The sequence below is a fragment of the Sarcophilus harrisii genome, chromosome 4 (assembly GCF_902635505.1).
Source record: "Sarcophilus harrisii chromosome 4, mSarHar1.11, whole genome shotgun sequence".
Lineage (NCBI taxonomy): Eukaryota > Metazoa > Chordata > Mammalia > Dasyuromorphia > Dasyuridae > Sarcophilus > Sarcophilus harrisii.
In genome coordinates, this window is record NC_045429.1 from 347,710,127 (window position 1) to 347,728,283 (window position 18,157).

General features: G+C 36.7%; 1 long non-coding RNA gene across 1 annotated transcript in view; it reads left to right on the forward strand.

The window, feature by feature from the left end:
- LOC116423708 overlaps positions 1-17,859 on the forward strand; it is a 45,553-nt gene extending 27,694 nt beyond the window's left edge. The window contains exons 2-3 of the long non-coding RNA XR_004234214.1: positions 5,776-5,861; positions 17,395-17,859. This is a non-coding gene — a long non-coding RNA (uncharacterized LOC116423708). The remainder of the gene's footprint in view (positions 1-5,775; positions 5,862-17,394) is intronic.
- The last annotated feature ends 298 nt before the right edge of the window (positions 17,860-18,157 follow it).

Genomic DNA, 18,157 nt, shown 5'->3' on the forward strand with positions numbered 1-18,157 from the left:
AAATGTTTATTTAGAGATGTTCACAAAGTTAGTTCTGACTTCCATTCCCATCATCATGCTGAATAGTTCTCTAATGAACTTTGTCATCCTTAAATCCAATAGCCTTTTTGTGTGAGTCTGTTTTTGTCTTCTCTGGACTTCCTGAATATTTTTGACACTGGAGATACCACATTCTTGTTCTTAATAATCTCTATCTCTTTTGGCTTCTAGGACACTATACTCATATTTCTTCTCTAAATTCTCTGATTGTTCCTACTGTTTTCTTTGCTGATTTCTTGTCTTCATCCTGACCTTGAAATGTGATGTCTCTTGGCTTTTTTCTACCTGTCTCTCTCCCTCTTCTGGTCTCGTCTTGGCCTTCGTCTCTCCTTTCTTTAGGCTTTCTTCCTTGATATTATCATCTACTTTTATAGCTTTATTTTATATGAACTTATCATTTACCTCCATTAGAATGTGAGTACCTTATAAGTAAAAATGATTTCATTCTTTGTACTTGCATCCTCAGCTCTTAGCACAATGTCAGGTACACAATCAGTGCTTCATAGGTATATATACCTTGATTTGAAGGAGATCAGGGAAAGTTTCTTGAAGGAAGTGTTATCTAACTTGAATTATGAAGAAATTCAATAGACAAAAATGGAGTGGTGGACAGAGTCCTTCCTAGATATTATCACCCTTTTGCAGATGATTTACAAATCTCCCTCCCTCCCTCCTTTGTCTCTGTGTCTCTGTCTCTGTGTCTCTCTCCCCTCCCTCTCTTTCTGTCTCTCTCCTCTCCCTCCCTCCCACCCTCACCTCTGTCCCCATTTCTCCAATTTCTCTATAATTTTTCTAATTTCTTATTGGATATCTCCAACCAAATAAACCTTAAATTTAATATGCTCAAAAATAAACTCACCTTTCACCCCAAACTTGGATTTCTTGTTTATCCTACTGAGGGTACCACTATCTCTCTAGTTACCTAGGCTTATAAACTCTAATCCATCTTTGAGTCTTCCTTCTCAAGGAATTCTTACCTCTATGTTCAATCACCTTTCAAGTCCTGTTGATTCTATGTCTACCATATCTCGCAGCTCTGCCCCCTCTTTTTCTCTAGAACTGTAACCACCTTAGACTGCATTCTGCCATAGCCTGAACAGGAGAATACTTTCTTACCATTGACTGAGGAAACTGAATGGCAAAATTGAATAGAGTTTCATGGCAAGGGCTGAGAAACTTGACTGAGAGAGGTGAAGAAATCTTTGTAGTAGATATTTGAAAATGTCATTTGAGGGCAATTATAGCCAAGTTCATATTCTACTTCTGGGTAAAAAGAAGAATGTAATCAATGGCAATTAAGTAGGATAGAAAAGGATTAAGGAGGATCAAGAAGGATTAGAAAGTAGAACCTGAAGAAGGACAAGGAGAAAGTAGTTGGCAAGACAAGACAAGGCAAATGAGAAAAGGTAAGTGGAACAATAAAAAACACATTGCCAGAGTAGATTGGTGGGTAGAGCAAATTGGAGAAACAGGCAGCTGTTTCAATCCAGAAGGAGAGTTGGGTGTGGCTGTGGAGTTATTGTTGAGATTAAGGAAAGTTGACTGGGGATGTCAAGTTATTAAGAGGTAATAATTGATTATAAACATTTTAATCAGATGCTTAGCATCTTAGCAAATACCCATAGAAAGTTAAAACAAATAAAAATCCAACAAACAACCTAAGGCTAAAAATTTAATCAGTTTGAAGAACAGGAAAAATTATGCAATGACTTGCATTTTGTGTATGTTTATATTTCTGACATAGGCAAGTGACTATATTATCTCTGCTCTACCTGTAAACTGATTTCCCTCTCAGAGCAAAAGGTGAAGGCTCTCAGAGTGCACCTCCATATTCTAGGTTGTAAGAGGGCATGGAGTGTGTTTCTCAAGGCTTCAACGGGAAAGAAAGCATCTGGAAGAGAGAAGAAAATCTTTGACAGGATATTGGAAAGTATAAGAAAGTTACTCAAAGTAGATAGGGAACAAAAATGATACCTGTACAAACTAGAGCTTAAAAACAGATTTGACGCTCTTTCTAAAGAAGAAGGAGATGGATGTTTGTAGGAGAAAGAAGCCGATTATCCTTCAAAGAATGATATAGAAGAACCACAGAAAAGCTCAGGTGAAAGATCATTTATAAGGACCAGAAAAGTAAACAAGAAAAAGTAGTAATTGGTTCAAAGGAACTGAGGCAGCCATTAAACAATGTGATTGTTGACAACAGAGTTTGTATCCAAAACAGGAAACCTCCCAAGTCTATCAAAATGAATCACAAGTATACACTTCTGGCAATTAATACAAACACAAAATGATGCTGTCAGAAGGTGTCTAAAATGTATTGCCAATCTTGTGAAATCTTGAACAAGAAACAGAAGACCATAGCAACACAACTGATGTTTTCCTCACTATTGCCCATGGAAGGTGATGGATCTAGAATAAGAAGGTTAATTTGTGAAGTGAACAGCTGGCTAAGAAAGTGATATCTAGAAATGGTATTTGGATTTCTGTCCCATAGTTTAAAAATAATGGTAACAAATTTCTGGCCAGAGGTGGAGTGTACCTAACAAAATTTAGTAAGCATATATTTGTTCATGTGTTGAAAATATAATAAAAAGTAACAAATAATGATTAAATAATATATTAGCCAAAAGGCCCCAGCAACATATCTAAAAGGTTATACAATATGACTGTTGGTTTTATACCAGGAATATAGGATTGGTTCATCACAGGAAAACTATAGCATAATAGACCATATTAATAATAAGAATGATAAAAATTATGATTATCAATAGAAGTAGAGAAAGCTTTTGACAAAATGCAACTTCAACTTCTGGTTAAACAAACAACAAACAGAAAAACAGGGATAAATGGATCTTTCCTGAATATGGCAAATGATATTCACCTAAAATAAAGAGCCAGCATTATGTGTAATATGTATAAGCTATTAATTTATTTCCAATAAGATTGGGAGTGCCTGTTTTCACTAATATTATTTGATATAATGCTAGAAATGTTACTTATATTAATAAGGAAAAAAAATTTGAGAGAATGAGATGCAATGAAGGAAGAAAATTATCGTAGATGATGTTTGTCTACTTAGAGAACCCGAAAAGCAATAAAATGAATTGAAAAAATTATTAACTTTATTAATGAAGTAGCAGAATATAAATTTTTAGTCTTTCTGCATATGTTCAAAAATACAACAGGAAGAAATGGAAAGAGAAATAACTACAGAATTATAAAATATTTGGGAACCTATGTAAGGTACACACAAAACATCTATGAATGCAATTACCAGAGATTTTTTATAGAAAATTTAAAGATAAGCTTTAAAGATTGAAGAAATATTTATTGTTCATTGGTGGATCAGGCCAATATAATAACAATGACAACACTACTTAAGTTAGTTTAATTATTCAGTGTTGTGCCAATCAAACTACCAAGGAATTACATTATAGAACTAGAATAAGATAACAACATTCACCTAGAGTAAAAGAAAAGATTAAGAATTATGAGAATTTTTTTAAAAAGTGGAAAAGAAGGCAGTCTACCACTGCCATGTATCAGACTATAGTACAAAACAGTGAACATCGAAACTATGTGGTACTGGTAAAAAAAAATTTAGAGAAGTCATTCAGTGGAGCAGATTTTGTACTTAATAACAGAAGCAAATGAGCATAGGAACATGATGTTTGATAAATCCAAAGTCCCTAGTTTCTAGAGCAAGGACTCATTCCTTGATAGGAGGTAAGAGAAAAACTGTAAGGCAACATGATAGAAATTGGATTTAAATAGTATTTCCTCCCAATTACATATAAAGACAATTTTCAACATTTTTAAAATAAGATTTTGAATTCCCAATTATTCTCCTTTTCCCCCTCCCTGCTCTATCCCCAAGACAACAAACAATCTGATATCTTATATATATGTTCAATCATGTAAAACATTGCCACATTAGTCATGTGAAAGAATCAGAACAAAAAGAAAAAAAAATCATGAAAAAAAGTGAAAATAGAATGCTTTGATCTGCATTCAGACTCCTCCAGTTCTATCTCTGGATGTCAATAACATTTTCCATTCTGAGTCTTTTGGAATTGTCTTGGATCGTTGTATTGCTGAGAAGAGCTAAGTCAATCATAGTTAATCACTGCACAATGCTGCTGTTATTTATACAATGCCTTCAGTCAGCATCAGTTCATGTAAGTCTTTCCAGGTTTTTCTGAAATGTGTTTGCTTATTGTTTCTTATAGCTCAATAGTATTTTATTGCATTCATATATCACAACTTGTTTAGCCATTCCTTAATTGATGGGCATCCCTTCAATTTCCAACTTTTTGCCACCACAAAAAGAGCTGCTACAAATATATTTGTACATATAGATCATTCCCTCCTCCCTTCCCCCTACCTTTTACTGATTTCTTTGGGACACAAACCTAGTAGTGGTATCACTAGATCAAAGAGTATGCACAGTTTTATTGCCCTCTGAGTGTAATTCCAAATTGTTCTCCAGAATTATTAGATCAGTTCACAACTCCACCAATAATGCTTTAGTGTATCAATTTTCCCACATCTCCAACATTTATAATTTTCCTTTTCTATCATACTAGCTAACTTGATAGTCTAAGATGGTAGCTCCAAGTTGTTTTAATTTTTATTTCCCTAATCAATAGTGATTTAGAGCATTATAACTATAGAAAACTGAATTTTTAGAAATTGGGTTTAGACTAACTCACATTATACACCAAGATAAATTTCAATGAATACATACTATAGCTATAAAATGTCACATCATGAACAAGTTAGAGAAGCCCAAAAGAAAGGGAAAGAGTTCATGACTAAAACAGGGAAAGAAATCATAGAAGATAAATTAGACAACTTTGATTGTGTAAAATTAAAAAGTCTTATGCAAACAAAATAAATGCCCTTAAAATTAGAATGGAAAGAGTCAATTGGGAAATGTTTGCAGCAAATTTTTCTGACAAAAGCATAATATGTAAGGTAAAAAGACTCATATTCAATTATATAGAGTGTCCCCAAACTCTGTGTCTTTTAAGCTTTGATAATTTCAGAATTTGGTTGGGTATTGTCCTCAATTCTTGAAGAGGACCAAAATGACATCACAATGTTAAAGTCAAGTTGTAGTATGTCCAACTATGGCTGATCAGATCGATATGATCTCTGAATGCTCTACTAGAGGTCAAGCACATATAATCTATGTGAACATTTGCTCTAAATGTCTGATCTCTAATTTCTTTTGAGCTACTTTAAATTTCCTTTGCTGATAGAGTACAGAGCCTTCTTTTGATGTAGGTACACTATTCTGGGCAGTCCTTTGCTAGTGTCTCCCACCTCACCCAATCAATTCCAAAGTTTTTCAGAGAGATCAAAGAGAGTCTTTTGACCATCATGTGAGCACGTGCCTTGTGTAAGTTCTCCATAAATTAGCCTTTTAGGCAAGCATCAATTCAGCATTTGAACAACATGACTAGCCCATTGGAGTTGGGCTCTTTATAGTAGAGTTTGAATGCTTGGCAGTTTAGTTCAAGAAAGGACCTCAGTGTCGGAAATCTTATCCTTCCAGGTGATCTTCAGAATCTTCTTAAGTCAATTGAAATGGAAGCAATTCACTTTCCTGCCATGCTGCTGGTATATTATTCAGTTTTACAGGCATACAACAACGAGGTCAGCATAATGGCTCTGTAGACCTTCAGTTTGCTAGGCAATCTAATATCTTTTCTTTCCTATACTTTCCTTCAGAGCCTTCCAAACACTAAGCTAGCTCTAGCAATGTGTGAATCAACTTAATTGCCAATGTGTACATCCCTGGAGAGTATACTGCCAAGGTAAGTGAACTTATCCTCAGTATTCCAAATCTCTCCATTTGCTGTAATGGATGGTTTTATATATGGATCGTGTGGTGCTGGGTGGTGAAACACCTGTGTTTTCTTCTTGTTAATTGTTAGGCCAAAATTAGTACAAGCAGCAGAGAAGCAATCTGTACTTTTGTTGTATCTTAGCTTAAGAGGGTATATTAAATGCACAATCATCTGTGAAAAAAAAATCATGTACCAACTTTTCCTCCACTTTAGTTTTGGCTTGTAGGCTTTTCAGAAGTACAAATGTTACAAATTTAGAAAAAATATTTGAAAGGTTAATTATTTTAAAATTTAAAATATTGATGTTTTTATTGAAATTCAATATAACTTGTATTAAACATAATTATTTAAAATGCAAAATATTGATGATTCTTTTAAAAATTCAACATAACCAATCACTTTGTATTATTTAGTATTTAGCACAGTTCACATAATAAGTCCTTAATAAATGTTTATTGATTGATTGATTGATAAATCATGACTCTAATCAATTTTTAACCTTTGGGAAAACATTTCAAAAGTTGCTGTTCAATGACTGGAAGGATTGAATTTGCAAACCTAATCTTAAGATTATCCAAAGAATGAGATGTAGATGTACCTATCAGTTCTGATGTCCTCTAGTTTTGATGCAATCTTGTAAGAAAAAGATCCAATGGGGTTTTATCACGTGATTGAGGAAGCCAAGTAAAAGGCTAAGGCAAGAGGGAAGCTAAGGAGGGGATAAATATTTATTGGAACTTTAGAAACTATAGAGAATCTATTTTAAGAAAAAAAGAAGAATCAAAGGAAAGCTAGGGCCTTTGCTTAGAGTAGATGGAATATGGTAACTGACAAAAGAGAATAAGCAAAGAGGCTTAGTGCTTCCTTTTGCTTCTGTTTTTCTTTTGCCAAAGAAATAGATCTTTGCTCTAGAGGTAACAGAATGTAACTGACCAAGATAAGTTAGGGGAGTAGGAGAGAGAAAAAGAGAGAGAGGAAGAGAGACAGAGACAGAGAAAGAGAGAATACTTTGATAAACTCATCATCTGCGATAGATAGACTTTTATCCTTGGGAACCAAAAGATAAGAAGATGTGATTATTGAATTACTAGCACTGATGTTTGAAGGATCATGGAAAATAGGAGAGCCACCACAGAATTGGAGAAGGGAAAATGTTGTACCTAGTTTAAAAAAGGGAGGGAGGAAGAGAAGAGCACCTGCATTTTATAGGCCAGTATGTTTGATTTTTATTTTTGGGAATAGAATTTTTGAGAATAGATCATTAAAAATGATAACTAGTGACTATCTGGAAAGGAAAGCTCCAGAATGGCTTCATGAAGAACACATCATGCCAACCTAAATTTATTTTCTCTTTTGACAAGATTACTAAACTAAGAGATGAGTGGAATGCTATCAACATAGATAAACTAGATTTTAGCAAAAATTATCATAAAGTACCTCATCTATTTTTGTGGAAAAGATGGAGAGCTATGGATAAGACAATAGATAAAAGTTAAATGGATTCAGGTTGTTAAACAATTCAATTGTTAACAGTTCAACATGGCAGGTGGTTTCCAGTAAAGTAACATAAGAGTCTGTGCTTGGTTCTGTGTTGATCAACATATTTATCAATAACTTGGATGATGGTACAGATAACAAACAGATGACAGAAATATGGGAGAGATTAATGCACTATGGGAGAGGTTAATACACTGGATGATAGAATAAAAAATCCTCAGAGATCTTGACAGTCTGAAGAGTGGAATTGAGTCTAATAAAATGAAATTCAATAGTAATAAATGTAAAGTATTATACTTTGATATAAAAAGCCAACTTTGCATATATAAGATGGGAGAGGCATAGTTATATAGCAGTTATTCCAAAAAAGATCTAGGGGTTTTACTGGACTGTGAACTCAATATGAGTTAGCACTGTGATGTAGGAGCCACAAAAGGTAATGTAATTGTGGACTACATTAAGAGAAGCAGAGCTTCCAGGAATTAGGAGATGATGGTTTCACCAGTCTCTGCCGTTGTCAGACCTTATCTGGGCTATTGTGTTCAGTTCTGGATGCCACAGTCTCAAGAAAGATATTAATAAGTTGGAGAAGAGCTTTAATAAGATCATCAATAAGCTGGAGGGGAGCAACCAGAATGATGAAGAGCCTTGAATTCATGCCATTTGAGTATCAGTTGAAGGAATTGGGGAAATTTAGCATAATGGTAATAATAATAGCATTTATATAGTTATTACTTGGTGTTAATCACTGTGCTGAATTCTTTACAAATATCCCATTTGATACAACCTCCCTGGGAAGTAAGTGCTGCCATTATTCCTATTTTAGATTTGAGGAAACTGAGGCAAACTGGACTTAAATTGATTCCACAATGTCTGAGGTCAGATTTGAATGCAGGTCTTCCTGACTTCAGACTCAGCTATTCAATCTACCATGTTATACCCAGTTTAGAGAGAAGACTCATGAGGGAAATGACAAGTGTCTTCAAATACTTGAAGGAGATACTATATTTGTTCTGTTTGATATCAGAGAGAGGAACCAGAAGGAATGGATAGGAGTGATAAAGATGCCCATTTAGGGTAAAAAAAAAACTTCCTAACTAAAAACATACAAAGGAGAATAATGAAATGAATTGTCTTCTGGAATTTGTCTATTACTTATAGGTTTAGAGAGTCACTGGGGACACTGAGAGCTAAAATAAATTGCCCAGGATCACTTAGCTAGTATGGACAATCTGCATCACTGGACAGGTTTCCTCCACTAGGAGTTCCTGACCTTACTGAAATCACAAGCCTGGACAAAACTAAAAGATAATAGCTGACATTTATATAGCATTTTACACACATTATTGTATCTGACTTCACAGCTTCTCTGTAAAGAAGGTAGGGCAAATATTTTTTACTGTCTACTTATTAATGGGAAAAGTGAAGGTCAGAGAGGTGTCTGAGGTTCCATAGTTAGCTAATAAGAGGAAAAGCGAGGCCTTGAACCCAACCCACTACACTGCTGCCTTCAGTTTGAAAATTAGGAGAGTTTTATGATGCCATTGTCCAGGGAGGACTTCTCTCTGTCTGAGTGGAGGGGGCCTGTCATCTCTCCTTTGCCTGTTCATTCTTGACGTTGGTGAGACAGATGAGGGAAGGAACAAGCCATCACTGTTGCCTAGATGCCTTACAACTGCCAGTCCTCTGCCTGCTCTCTTGGACCCACCTGGGATGCCATCTCAGGCTGTAATTATAGTTCCATCATTGCTCTGCCATAAGAACATCTGCTATCTCAGGAGGTCCCTCGGCCCCTTTCCCCCTATTCCTTTAGAGAGCTAGAAAACTCGTGATGATGTGATCTGCTCCCCCAGCATCCCCCTTGGTGGAGGAGTACTCAGCTGTCCCTTACACATTCTCATCTCTTTTTCCCTCTGTCCTTATTTTCCTTTCCATCAGCCTTTTCATTACATTAGAAATCTCCCTCATCTACTTATCAAATCAATATCTTGCCTGCTTGCCTGCCTGCCTCAACTGCCCTCCCCTCCCCGAAATATCCCTGCTTCATGTGTCTCTTGCAAGAGGCCAGTGCAGCTCCTCCTCCTGCAATTAGAATTCCTTTCTCAGCTCACGTCTAAATTCTTTGTTCTTCTCCCTGAACACTCCAAGTTAATTTCTGCAGCCTGTTTATTCAGCTTTTGTACTGTGTGGCTTTCTACTTACGAAGGAAAGCAGCCTTTGGGGGGAGAAGCAGGGTGTCTTCATAGGAACAGGGTAGGGTAGGAGCAGAAGGCACTTAGGGGGAATGAAAAGACACATGAATTCTGACAGGCAACCTGGGAATTGGGGAAGGGGGAATACAACCTCCATCTCACCCTCCCAGGGGCAATGGAGCTCCTACCCAAGGGATGACTTACATATTATTTGCTTGTTTCCAAATAGGAGAAAAGGCACAACTTTTTTTTTTTGGCCAAAATAAATTAGTCCCTATACCACGAAAACTCTGTTGGTAATTCTGGGGAGAAGGATCACAGAATTTTAGATTTTAGAGCTAGAAATGACTTTAAAGGCATATAGTCACCTCATTTTACAGATGGGGAAACTGAGCCCAGAACTTTTAAGGGACTTTCCTAAATCCACAGAGGTAGTATATTGGAACTGGGATTAAGAATTAGGTTGTCTGATGCCAAAGCCAAGCTCTTTCCACTGTAACAAATTGTTTCTCAATGTCAAATCAGACCTTCCCTAAAACTCTTTAAAAACAAGAGAAGTGCTTCTCACCCTCAGGAACTGATCGTTAAAATTTTCAATATGAACATTTATACTTCAGGAGTCAGCAAACATGGCAAATCAGGACATGATTTATTGTTTTGTTGATTGTTTAGACTTAAGAAAGTGATGGAGCAAATGTTAATAATGCAGATTAAACTTAAAAGTGTGTTATATAGTACATTTTTTGGTGTGGTTGATTAGCCAGTTGTTAAACATTAACAGAATGCCCCTGCCTACTTCTAAATTTTGATCAGGTAATGAAGACTCTCTTGCATAGGGAGATGGATGGAACATTGCAACTGAAATGAATTACACCATCTTTTTTTTTTTGTCGCAGGGAGTAAATAGTTTAGAAAGAAAATTAATTTCTGTACATTGTAATCCAAGCTCCTCATGATCAGGGAAACTTCCTGTTGGAGTACCACAAAACCAAATGTTCTATATTTCAGTTTAGAGGGTAATTCAGCTGGGTATTGCTTATAGTTCCAGAGAAATCCTGAGCCTTCCATATTAAGGTAGGGTCTTATCAGTCAAATGGCAACAATCCAGTTCGGTTCTTACTAGCTGTTTGACCTTGGACAAGTAATTTCTTTTCTCTGAGACTTGAGCTATCACAGTAAGAGAGTTGTTTTCTCAAAGAACCCCCAACAAAGGATGACTTCACCTGAGTTAACAGATGGTATGGGAGGTTGAACTGGTTAAAAAGAGACAGGTTTTCCCTAATTAATCCAGTGTGCCTTAAATAAATCATGAAGCCTTGAATAAATTTCCTCTATAATATGGCAAAATAGAAAGAATGGAGGGAAAAGCACTTGGATTCATTCTCATTACCATTCTGCCACTCACTAGTCATTTAACCCCCTTGAAGTTTAGTTTCCCAATCTGCATACATACATACACTACTTTTCATCTTTATCTTACCCCATAAGTTTCTTAAAATATGGACCATAGTGGGGCATCTAGGTGTTAAGGTAGATAGAGCTTGAAGTCAGAAGGATCTGAGTTCATATCTATCCTTAGATAATAGCTGTGTAACCATAAGCAACTTATTTAACCCTGATTGTCTAAAAAAGAAAAAAGGAGTATGATCATGGCTTTTTCATTATTTATTCATTTTGCTTTTTTATTTTTGTATCCTGTAGGAGGCTCACATAGGGTAGGAACTCAGTAGATACTTGGTGAATGTATGAATGAATTGGAAGAATAAGTCTACTGAATGCAGGAATTGCAATGGATGATTTGGCCTGTAACATTTTAGGAGCTCCTGTCTCCATCCATAGACTTGTCTTTTCTGCACATGAATTGGGAAAGGCTGGGTCTTGGGGGACTTTGCAAGAGCATGTGGTTAAAACCTGGCATGTAATAAATCAGACAGGAAGTCTTCCCACAGAGATCTTCCCCTATATATCATTTTTGTTTTCCTCTTGGGAAGAACAACTCTCCCACTGTGATAGCCCAAATGTATATGTTTCAGAGCCCTATTTATATATCCATATGGATAAATATATATAAATAGGACCCTGGGATAATAGATTAAGGGATCTGCTCATCCATAAAAGACTTATAGGGCTTTTAGGACCTAATGATGGCCTGATTTAGAAAGAAAAATGGGTCTTTAGCAAGATGTGGCCAAGAGTTATATGAAAATCTCTACTGACAGAAAGCCCATTTGGGGAAAGATTGTGTAAATCGAGAAAGGGTCTCTGATAGAAGGAGATGTACGAAGTTATTGGCTTCTGAGTGTGGAAAAAGTAGAATGTAGGGAGGTGAAAAGGACTCTAGGGATATGTATCCAATTGCATGCTCTTCCCCTAACAATCTCATTTCAGTGAGTGTTTTGCCTAATAATAACTCACATTGATATAGCATTTTAAAGTTTGCATAGCACTCTACTCACAATAAGCCTCCAAAATAGTGTCAGTATCACCTTTCTTGTTTTGCCCGTGAAGACACTGAGACTTTGAGAACTTCTAATCCATATTCCCATGCAGTTAGTAAATGTTTGAACTGGAATTTGAATCCAGGTTCCTTTACTCCAAGGCAAACTGTCTATCTATTACATCACACTGCTTTTGCATACAATCCTCTTAATGCTCATGATTTTCCACCTGTAAAGGGTGGAGAGTATTGTACATGTGTCCTGGCATCTTTTCCAGAGGAGCATACAAGCAGATTTGTAGATAAACATCAGACTTGGAGGCAGAAAGTCTTGAATTTAAATCTAGCTCAGATATTAGCTCTATGACCCTAGGTAAGTCACTTTCTCTAGTTTTCTTCAGTTTCCTCATCTGTAAAATGAGTTGGGAAGGAAATAGCAAAACACTCCAGTATTATTGCAAAGAAAACCCCAAAAGGGAGAGATAACTGAAACACTGCACATCAATAACAATAGCATATCCCACTTCTAGCTATTCTGATTGTTGTTATTCATCATTCTTGAAGTGGACCAATGACATCATGAGGGAATGATGTCTTGACTTACTCATGAATTAGATTTAAGTGAGGTAGATCTTCATACAATCATCAGCCTCGCTTTCTCCTTTAGAGTCCTTGAAGTGCAGTGGAAAAACAAAAGTCAAGACAACTGGTGATAGTCTGGGAGATAGTGGATGACCTTGGCCTTTCAGTGGATTTAGGAGACAAATCAAGTTTTTCCTACCAAGGGAGTTGATACTTTGACCTTCGAAGATGGGGGTCTATGTAATCATAGGCAAGGAATTTAATTTTTTTGTGAGCCTCAGTTTTTTTATCTGTAAGAGAAGGAGGTAACAATAACAATGTCAAATGATACATCATATATAAGGTGCTTTGTAAATCTGAAAATCCTATATAAATGTCAGATAAAACTATTGGTGCCTATATTACTATTTGAACACTGGCCTAACGTCTAGGATCGACCTCCTAGATTCTCTGTATCCTTACATCTGTCAATGATACAGGATGCAAAAAGAGTCACTTTAACTTAAAGTGGAACAATATTTTCACATAGCCAGGAGACTTACAGTCCCCTTTATAGAAGAGAAGTAAATGATTGAAAGAGAAAAGATATATTGGTGGGTCATGTCTTGCCCAATGTGGCAGAAGATCCACATAATGTGAGCACTGTTTTTCTTCTGAATGGAGAATTTAGAGAGTTTGTGGTTTCTGGATTTCTATACAGAACTGAAAGCAAACTTTGCTTCCCTTTTAGAAAACTTTGCTTCCCTTAGAAAACTAAGGCAGTTTTCCAAACTGTGGGGTACCAGTTTCCTCAGTTTCCAAAATGAGGTGCACAAATGAATAGATTTTTTTGGGGGGGGGCAAGGAAATTGAAGTTAAGGGTCACCCTGCTAGCAAATGTTAAATGTCTAAGACTGGATTTAAATTCAGGTCCTATAGATAGGCAATCTATATGTATATCAATTGTATGCCAGACAAAACAGAGGGAAGAAGCTCTCCCATTAGGAGCAAGATAACATAGCTTATGAGGGGTGGAGAGAGAGGGAAAGGGGTAGAGAGAAGAGAGACAAAGAGAGACAACAGAGAGAGATAGAGACAGAGAAAGACACACACACACACACACACAGCTACAATATAGAGACAGAGAGAGACAAAGACAGACAGACAGAGAGGGAGAGGGAAAGAGAGAAACAGAGAAAGAGGGTGAGAGGGAATGAGAGAGAGGGAAAGAGAGAAACAAAAGAGAGAGAGCGAGAGCAAAAAAGACAGACAAACAGACAGACATACACACACACACACACACAGAGAGAGAGAGAGAGAGAGAGAGAGAGAGAGAGAGACTCAGAGACAGAGAGACAGAGACAGACAGAGACAGACCGAGACAGAGAGAAATCTCACCTCTGGAGAAATTCTCCAGTCTCTATTATACCAAGCTGGGTAGGGCCATGATGAAGATTGCTAACTCCTCTCATGTTGACTTCTTCCCAGAGTCTTATTCTTCTGTTCAGCAACCTGAAATAGTTTGGCATTGTCCATCTCCTTGAGGCTAAATCTCAAATATCTGAGGAGACTTGAAGAGGTCTGAGAAGAGTAAAGCTCTTCTCTCCTGTTCTCATCAACTTCATGTATAATTCCAAAAGCTCTCACATAGGCTCAAGACATTGATCACCAATGAGGGGAAAAAACTCATACTAGTTGGTATTGGGACTAGAATGTTTGTTCTCAGCATCATTCATTCAGGTAAACATAATATGATAAGTTGTTATTTCCTTCCCCTTTACCCCCAAAATCTTATTTCAGTAGCACTTGGGGCAGCTTGTGGCTTTTAGTCACCAATTTGAGACTCCTTGAAAATACTGAGGGACGATGGAATTTTAAGTCTCTGTGAGGGCCAACAGCAGTTTTAAGAGGAAAGAGAACTAAGGAAAAAATGGAATGGTATGAGATTATAATTGTATAAAAGATTCTCATAATTTTTTAACATGAAACTGGAGCCTTCGTGGGTTATAGTATGATCAAGATTTTTGTATGTGGCTGAGGTGAAGTGCAGAAATGAGGTACTGGAGTTGAAAATATTGAGGGACTTGGAGATCATTTTGTTTGAAAACACTATGTTACCCTTCTAATATAAAGGTAAGGTTGGTAGAGAGAAAGGCTATGCACCAAGTATGGAATTCTTTGGGCAAAAGTTGAAGATGACAGACAAAATCGTTTAAGTCCACACCTTCTTGTCTTTCATTTAAAAATATTTATCTTTAAATACTTTTTATTTAAAAGTATTTAAAATTTATTTATTTAAATACATTTATTTGGTTGAGGCAATTGGGGTTAAGTGACTTTCCCAGGGTCACACAGCTAGAAAGTATTAAGTGTCTGAGATCAAATTTGAACTCAGTTCCTCCTGACTTCAGGACTGCTTCTCTATCTACTGCACCACCTAGTTGCCCTCATAAATATTTATTTAAAAGCTTTTTATTTAAGTTTATTGCTGCCTTTTATTTTTTACAGAAATAATTTCCCATTATTTTCCACCCCAACTCATATCTCCCTCCTTTTTCCTGCTTAGAACTCAAGAAGAGTTAAATAAAACCTATCAGTAAACCAATTTTCATTTTTTAAATCTTCACAGAAGTCACAGAATTTGTCAAATTTCATCATCTCCTCAGACCTAATCTCTGCCCCTCCTGACTTTAGAAAATACTGGTCTTTAGAGTGTCCCAAGTAACAGGCACTTGTGCATTTTGTAGATGATCCCAGAGGACACTTGGGGCAGTGAAGCAAAACAAACAACTCACTACCAGCTCTGGGTGCTCCCTCTGTTAAGTCTGCAGGAAGGCAGCGTGTTCCTTCATTAATCAATAGCAGAAGTACAATAAATAATTTGTCTATTATTGAACACTTTTCATAAGGCATCAGCTTCATGTCCCCAACAGGATTGCTCTGACATCTATGTGAAAAAAACAAAACAAAAAATAAAAAACTTTCCCTAAAGGGTGCCCCCCCTGACTATGAAAGTTAATTATCCCAAGAACTTCCAGGCTATTCCTCCTTTCACCAGCATTATGCCATGGATACTAGACAGTTCACTCCCACTCCCAGTTTTAGTTAGAAGATAGGAATATTATGCAAAATAAAAAAATATGAAATATTTAACTCTAGATTCCCCTAGCCCTTGCTGAGAAATTAGCTGTTCTCCATTGAACTACCATCACTTTCATAGGGAAAAGGTTCTCAAGTAATGGTAGCATGATTTATTTTAACATTTTGAAAATACAAGGAAGTTTGGCAGGTACTCTATTATGAAGAATTACATTAAATGTTTAATAACTGACTTTCCAAACAACAACAACAATGTATCTCCTGACACACTTGTAAGTTTGATCTGAATTATTAACATTTTCTCCATCACCTCTAAAGGTATAGATGATCAACAAAATAGTAAATCAGACCTTGATTTACCAGTTTGTGACATATAAATGCTCACTCTGAAAATTTAACAATCAGCTTTTGTGCCCCTTTTGGAGGTGGCTCCAGCACATTTTTGATATCAGCTATTCTTTTTCTAAAGCTTTATCTCACTTACCCTCTCAGCTTTCCTTTTTGGGTGGCAGATCCATAGCTCCAAAGTGCCGACTTCACTACAGGCTTTGGGAAAAATCAAAGGAAGAGATTTCATGTCTGGATCCTCATCAGGTTTATATGCAAAGAGGAACAGGGGAAATGTATGGAGGACTATTGCTTTCTATTCCTTACCGCCTATCGAGTAATCCAAATTTGCCAATCTACAATAGTCTACTCTTCAGGTCTGATTCACTTTAATAATGACAATGATAATAATAACTATTATTTATATAGTGTCTACTATGTACCAGGCAGTGTACTAAGTGCTTTACAAATATTATCCCATTTGGTTATCATGACAACCCTGGAAAGCAGGTGTTATTAACATCCCCATTTCACAATTGAGGACATTGAGGCAAACAAGTCAAGTGACTTGTCCAAGATCACATAGCTAATAAATATCTGGGGATGGATTTTAATTCAAGTCTTCCTGGATATAGGCCCAGAGTCCTAACTGTTGTGTCACCTAGCTTCCTTCCCCTGGCCCCCATCTTATGTTCTAGCATACCATGAATTTGGGGAACTTATATAATTGTTTTCTCCTTTTCTGGTCTCAACTTGTTGAAGACAAAGCTTTAGACCCTAGAAACCATGAAAATGATTTCCAAGCCATATTATCCAGATGTTGAACAGAAAGTCTCATTTTCCCTGACATGGCTTTCCTCCTTGCACATCTTACGGTAGAATAGGAGTCTCCCTCAAAAGCAAAATGCAGTGAGAATAATTAGACTTTTCCCCCACTGCCCTCAGTCTATTTAATTGGGGAATTTCCTATGGAGCTAAGCATATGCTCTGGTCACTTTTGTGTGATCTGACTCCTTACTAGAGGGCGTGTGTGACTGGCAGCTCCAGCTTGGGCTTCATGACTCCTTGTGCTGAGCCAGAAAGAATTGACTTCACAGGGACTTTAAGAGCTATAGAGAGGGGTAGCTGGGTAGCACAGTGGACAGAGCACCCACCTTGGAGTCAGGAGCACCTGAGTTCAAATTCAGCCTCAGACATTTGACGTTTACTAATCATTTAACCCTGATTATCTTGCCAAAAAATAAAATGAATAAAATAATTGTTCTGCTTTCCATTCTTTGAGTCCTCCTTGATTGGATCCATAGCTCTTTCTATGATTTCCAGTGAGAGGTAAGGGACAGAGATAAGAGTCAGAAAAGTGATCTCTCTTCCCTTTCTCTCTCTCCAGCATCTACTGCAGTATGAAGTACACAGCAGTGAGAACATGTGCCTGTCTGCCTAGATGAATGCCAATCTGATCTTCAAGTCCCTTCTTGCCTCTTCTGCTTTGTATTTCTTCCTTGAGTGCAAGGCATGAATAGGGATTCTGAGAAATGGGACATTGCCAACCCTGATGGTCATCTCATGAGTTGAAGAGGTTGGGAGTTCCTAATGCCACTTGTTCAGTGGGAGGCATTGACTATCTATACTTCTTGGAGGAAAAGATGCTCTACTGTCCTCAGAAAATACCCAAAAGATGTTACTGTTGAAAAAAATTAAGAATATCTAGGCCAAGGTGATTATAACATGACATGATTTTCTTTGATACTAGAACATGGGAAAATGCAAAGAAAGGTGTTTATTGCTTAGACTTTAGAGCAGGAAAAAGAAAATGTAATTACTTAAAACATTTGATTTTGGGAAAATACCATGTAACTGGAAGGAAATACTATTTTTATTTTTTAAAAGCCTTTTATTTTCAAAACATATGCATAGACAGTTTTTAACATTCACTCTTGCAAAACCTTGTGCTCCAAATTTTTTTCTCCTTTCACCCCATCTCCTACCCTAGATGGCAAGTAATTCAATATATAGTAAACATGTGCAATTCCTCTATACATATTTCCACAATTATCACACTGCACAAGAAAAACCAGGTCAAAGGAAGAAAAAAAGGAGAAAGAAAACAAAAAGCAAGCAAACAAAACCAAAAAACTGAAAATACTATGTTG